We start from the raw sequence: 6,690 nt of genomic DNA on the forward strand, positions 1-6,690 counted from the left end.
GGCAGGGACCTTTACCCTGGTCCGGGAAAACTAACATGTTGACACATTAAATAAACATTTAATTAAATTAAATGCAATAGTTTTCATTTGATTGTTTGCATCAATCTTAAAATCGTTTAAGCCTTTGTATACCGGTGTTTTATTGCCCCTTTGTCCTGCCTAATCCGATTATCTCGTTTTGATCAGATATTGTCCAGACCTAACTAACAACATGGTGTCATAAATCACACTAGGTAGCAGATGAAAGTCTGGTCATTAAACGCAATTGATGATGCCACCATGTCTTCATTCTGGTAGTATTAAGTAACTAGGCATTTGGTTGAATAAATTTACCACCGACATACTTAACAGTTGCTTAAATTAGATATGTTACATAATTATTGTACAAATTTGAAGTCTATAGATTATCAGAAATTGAACACGGTAAGGAAAAAGGCCCGTTTTATTTATAAAAAAAAATAAAGTATTTATGAATTATAAAATGTAAATAAAAAATATTTAACGTATTTAGCGGGCATCGGTTAATTATAAATACGTCATTCAGTATGAAGATGTAATGTTACGGCAATGCACGAAATACATCATAAAAACAAGAAATTACGTTTGACATCAATGGGGGTAAATAATAATGAAACAATGTGTATATATTATATTATATATGTATATATATTATGTTGTGTGTGTGTGTGTGTGTTTGTGCGTGTGTGTTAAATGTTAGATAGTTGTCACTCATACTCGATAACTAGTAACGAGTTTACAAAATACATGAATACACAGTTCAATTTGCATCATGTGAGGTTGTGTTTTTCAGTTAAATGTTAATATTCCTCAAGTCATTCTCTGAACAACACCCATCCAAATTAAAATTACATGTAAATACCGTCATGAACTTCGCTTTTAATAGGGCTTTGTAGTACGTTTATTTTCAATGAAGCACTGACACATTCTAGCTATCACTAATTTTTTATTATTCTAGTTTACGCATGCAATTGATAATTATAATTTTATAATTAGATGTATCATTATTTTTATTGAAGCTTTTCTGCAAATAATTATACGGCTAATGCATAGAGCTCTTTGTTGCGTCGAATTGTCTGTCGTTCAGTCTTCAGACAATCTTAATTACTTTTATGCTAATGACGCGTTCTTTTAAAATGCAAATAAATGTGTTAATGCATTCTTTTGGCACTGAACATTATATTTTTTAAATATTATTTAGGTGTTGTTTTTTAAGTTTCTTTTCGATGTATTGACTAAACAAGTCTCGTTATCCATATGCTTTGCGTTAGCTGTAAGCAATGCTTTTTGACTACCAGTGCATTGCGCATGCGCGAAAATCGGGAATCAAAACAATAACAATGAACTGGCCTATTCTGAAATTTGTTTGGAAAATGATAACTAATTTATTAAAAATAATTTTTTTAAATACAAGAAACCAGATATAACATTTGTATTTCTGTTTAGTATTGATGCAGATTAGAGAAGACCCAGTTTTGTTAATCAGTGTTTGTTGTACAAAACACTTTTAACACGTTTAGCGCAATGATAGGCCTCACATACACTTCAATGACATAGTACAGGTCGTAAATTGAGGCTATTAATAGATTCGGGAAAAAGTTAACGCTTATTTATATTCTCAATTTATAAAACGTTGAACATAAGTTCAACAATAACTTCAGCGATACGATAGACAAAAACAAAAAATGTTTCATAATCGCTAAACCCGAATATAACAAACAATTTATAATACTAATACGAATGACCTGTTTCGTAACCTCGTTCATGCTACTACAGCGGGTATTTCTGGAAAACGTTCTTTGGTTCTCAACAGATAGCGGCGATCTTTTGTATTTACGGGTGCTAGCAACGCAATAGTAGAAGGTTAGTAAAAGGTTTAGCTTGTTAATATTCACAGTTCTCAATACATAGACAGTTGGATATGAGTTCATCAATTACTACAGGCATACTATAGGCAACCTCGTAAATGCTTTATAATCGCTAAAATCCGAAAACAACTAAATATATTATATTAAATATATTTATGACAATAAATATCTTTTAAAAATGTAGTCGGCGTATACGCTGACTTTGAAATAAAGTTTGCAATTTACTTTTCTAAATAAATAAATACAATTAAACAAACGTTAAACTATTGTGTTGTGATTTTCAGTTGTGAGTTGCATATTCACCGCATGAAATGTGTGTTAGCATTGTCAAACCACACATTAGTGTGAGTAGATAAAAAAACATACTACAGGAGAGCACTTCATATGTGTCCTCATATGTCTTGTTACGAGTATCTTTCTTCACTATCGAAATATATCGTATGTTGATATTTGATTTAAACGCAGTTTTCTTTCGACACATTTAAATCACACGTCAATAGCGCCGTCATGCGAAAATGGGTCTTATGCATATCGGCAAGCGTTTGTTAAACCCAACATGTGCTTTTGCGCAGTCAGGCCATAGGCGATGCTGTTCGCTTTAAAATCACTCAATATGTAATGTTTCTCCTTGCCAGAAGGAGAGATAGCTGAGTGGGCTATTTATATGATGGGCGCATATGGAATAAGACCCATTTTTGCATGACGAAGGTCATTACAAATCTCATTGCGAATTTAAAATGCCACATTTAAGAACAACGCGTTTTGATACAAAATTGAATTCAAAATAGCAAACTTGTTAATAATGTCAGCCTATCCACACATTAAGGAATGATTTCCAGACGTGCTGACCAAGTACGGCAATCTTGTGGTATGATAATTAAACGATTATCTCTTATCGTGACACTATACTATTTCGCTTATGATTGTTTTCTCATCTTGGAGGCGAAAGTGAAATTCTGCGAGATGGATTGTAACGCGTAATTGTAACAGGGCCACAATTTGTGTCGTTTGAGCATACAGAGAGTAGTCCGGAATTCCTTACACTGAACAGTGCTACATCCTTTGAATTGAGCAAATACGCAGTGATGTAGCAAAAATTCAGAGGTTGTATCTCGAATCAGCTTATTAAATATTCGAAAATATTCATGTGTGTCTGTTGGCGTTAAGTAAAAGTCACTAAAATGAAAACTGAGTAAAACAGCTATGCCTAAAAGCGCATTAGTGCTCTATACCTATGTTTATGTCAGAGTTGTTGACACCGTGTTAACTGCTCGGGTAACAAGTAAAGCATAAACAGCAATGTTTATATACTTTTATTCCTCCATATACAAGATACGAAGATTATTGTATATTTTGAATTTGTATATGGTGTCAAAAATCAAAAGTTTTGTACACGGAACTTTCATTATGAAGTTATTTTCTTGGTGAGATAGTTATTTGATATTAGAAAAAATATTCCTTTAATATGATGGTGACTGCAAATTTTCTTTAAATTAAGTTCTCGTTGCCATTTTTACTTTATATGCTTTCAGAACGTCCAAAAAGTATGTTGTTTTTATTTTGTCTAAGTTATTTCTATGAAATAATAAGGATGATAAAAAGTGCACACAAAACCCGTGCGCTATGACACACACTTTATAAAGTTGAATGGCGTGTGTTCATTTCAAACTTGCGATTGATTTTGAAAAATGAATTGCGTGTTAAATTATGCAATAGCGAACATCTTCAGTGCCTTCAACGCTTTGATTGAAGATGCGAGACATTTTTTTAAATGTCCACTTTGTGAACTATGCAAACAATCTAGCTCCAGCATCTATATCAGGAGAGAAATTCGAGTTCTTATTCGCTACTACACCAAAATGATACTTTTAATCATATTTAAACATGAACCGCCGCTATGGAAAGCATTGAGATTAAAAACCGTATTTATGACTAGCTCAACGTCACACTTTGCCCAGAATTACCGGTACTCACAAACAAAACGTGCGTTAAAAATGATTTTAATCAATTGCACCAATGCAGACAGAACATGACAACATGAATGCGAATGACACACATATTTTAGTGTACTAGTGTCGTATCTGAGACATAATAAGACGATCAAGGAAAGTGTTGTATTTAAGTGATTTGTATCCACATACTATTGTCCATCTATAAACGTAATTAAACTATCAAGTAAGAACAGAACAGAACAGAACAGACATTTTATTTAGACTTATACATAAGTACATCGGCTTAATACAAACAGTATAAAATAAATAAATATGTCACGTTTTCATTACATTTAAGTTGAAAATAAATATATATATAAAACACACAAAAAAATACAAATTAAGAAAATGCATATAGTAAATTTTCTAAACATATAATGACAGAAAGATTTGTAGGTGATACCGGTTATATGGTATTATTGATAAATGAATTGCGAATTACAAATGCTTCTTTTATATATTTACACAACTTGACAGGTTCGTTTTTATCGGATGAAGTCAGTAATTGGTGATACTTAAACACAGATGGATTAACATATAAATACCTTTTAAGGTATTTTTGTCGTACAACACTAAAACATGGACAAATACAAACAAAGTGAAACTCATCTTCAATATCTCTACTATTGCAACAAACACAGTATCTTTCGTTGCGAGGAATATTATTACGCCCATACCTCCCAGTTTGGATTCTCAGTGAGTGAACAGAAATTCTTAACTTAACAAATTGGGTACGCAAACTCCTTGGTAACAAATCCAAGTAAGATTCGTATACATTTGTAGGTTTAAAAACTCTGAACATGTCTAATACAGGACTGTTACTTAATGTACCAAACCATTCCTGTTTAAATGTATCTAAAAGTCTATTTCTAAACTTGCATATTAAAGAATTAACACACACAGAGCTAGGGTTATTAAAAACATATCCATAACCATAATCGTTTAACAACTGTTTAATATGTGAGACCCAATTGATGTTTCCTTTATGACACTCTTCAACATTCATATTATACACAGTATGGAGAATAATATTATCACTCAATCTAATTTTAAACCAATATTTTAACATTCTTATAAAACGATTTATGTAAAGTGGGTATCTACCCAACTCTCCGTAAACACATGCGTTACAACTGTTGAGTCTTACTTATAGCATTCGTTTACAGAACTTTAAATGGGTACGTTCTATTTCTTTAGACTTTATTTCGGAGGCATAGTTAAGAATAGAACCAACAAATGCATCAAATAACTGTAAGTAAGCGAAGTGTCTACTGAAATTTGTCATACAAACAAGGTGTAAGAAAGATCGTAAATATGTTTCACCCACAAACCCGAATATCCCATGACTTTTTATAACGTTTATCACATTCACAAGATACATACGCTCATGAAAGTGTAATACTGGAGAGCAAAAACAAATGAGCCGGTCTCGGAAAAAACGGGCTTAATGCAAGTTTAGTATCGTCCCAAATACTATTAATCTTTTCTAGTCTGCACATGCTATTCAGAGACGTCACTTTCCGGCTATACTTTTTTTTCGTTCGGAAGAGACTTTCTTCAAAAGACAACTCCATATAGAGGAGAATGTCGTCCCAGTTTGGCCTAAGTGGGTTGCAAAGGCTGATCTGGAACGACACTTCACGCGTATGCTTTAAGCCCGGGTTTCCCAAAGCGCGGCTAACCGCAATAAATTATATTGAACAAAAAACGTGCAATAAAAAACATGATGGTTGAAAACAGTTGTAGTGGCTTTTAAACAAATACAACAGTTAATTGCCTGCATGGAAGCGAAGTGGAATGAAAAAAGCTACTGTCAGACAAACATTCAGTGCCTGGATGACCAACACGAGCACTTTGTCGAGCATGGTGGAGTTATTGCCTCCTGTCTTATCAGCACATTTAGTGTTCGCTTCTTTCCCCCCTCTTGCAATCGTTTCGTCTTCTAAATATACAATGTCGTCCGCTGGTTCGTTATCACCCCATGTTGAATCAGTCGCGCGCGCACGTTTGACATTTCCTGCAGGCGGTTTGGGGGCTGGCACCGATGGCGAAACGACGGAAGATGAAAACACGCGTGTCGATTTCCGGTTTATCAGTATAACCAACGTCGTGGCTACAGCATTAAGAACCAGTTCAGCGAACAGGAAATATATGACTATAGAAACTGGCGAAGATGATTTTGGAATTTCCGATAAAACGAACAAAGTCGTAATCAACATTCCTATGAAACATTTCATACTGAAATTCAACCGAACGTCCAGGCGAGTCGAAGATACAAAGACAAAGGAATGCAGAAAACTTATTAGCACAACCGGAAGTATAATAACGCTTGCATAGTACACTGAAGATCTTCTGATGGTCAACGCGAAATCAAGTCTTGCTACGGTATCCTTGACGTGACGTGTAACAGACGTCGACGCTAAAAGCCATTCCCAGTTCTCAGTATACCGATCGGTTGCAATTGTATATGCGGTTGCATTTAAGTCAAGTTCAGTAACATCGTGGTCTGGAGTCTCTATATGCAATGCACAGCCGAATTCCTCAAATGGAAAGAATTTGCCTCCAGTACAACCAACGGTTGTATAAAAGAACGGCCTCCACGTAGCTTTGTGCGTCTTCAAATTTAATTTGACTTTTTCCGATTCTGACGCCAGTAATGAATTCGCACTAGCGGAGTTGGCTATTCTTAGAGGGGGAAACCAAACTAGAGAACCGGAAAAGAGCACCGACACGTCATCTGCAATCGGAGTTAGTCGCTCTTCAATCCAGGTGATTGTGAAGTATCCTGTAAGAGTCACCGTACCCGAATCAGA

General features: G+C 34.5%; 2 protein-coding genes across 2 annotated transcripts in view; both read left to right on the plus strand.

The window, feature by feature from the left end:
- The window catches only part of LOC127868686 (G protein-activated inward rectifier potassium channel 3-like), a 318,245-nt gene that overhangs the window by 90,482 nt on the left and 221,073 nt on the right, over positions 1–6,690 (plus strand). The gene's annotated exons all lie outside the window — the stretch shown is intronic.
- The window catches only part of LOC127868700 (WD repeat domain phosphoinositide-interacting protein 4-like), a 379,045-nt gene that overhangs the window by 51,483 nt on the left and 320,872 nt on the right, over positions 1–6,690 (plus strand). The gene's annotated exons all lie outside the window — the stretch shown is intronic.

Source organism: Dreissena polymorpha, chromosome 2, assembly GCF_020536995.1.
Source record: "Dreissena polymorpha isolate Duluth1 chromosome 2, UMN_Dpol_1.0, whole genome shotgun sequence".
NCBI classification, from domain to species: domain Eukaryota; kingdom Metazoa; phylum Mollusca; class Bivalvia; order Myida; family Dreissenidae; genus Dreissena; species Dreissena polymorpha.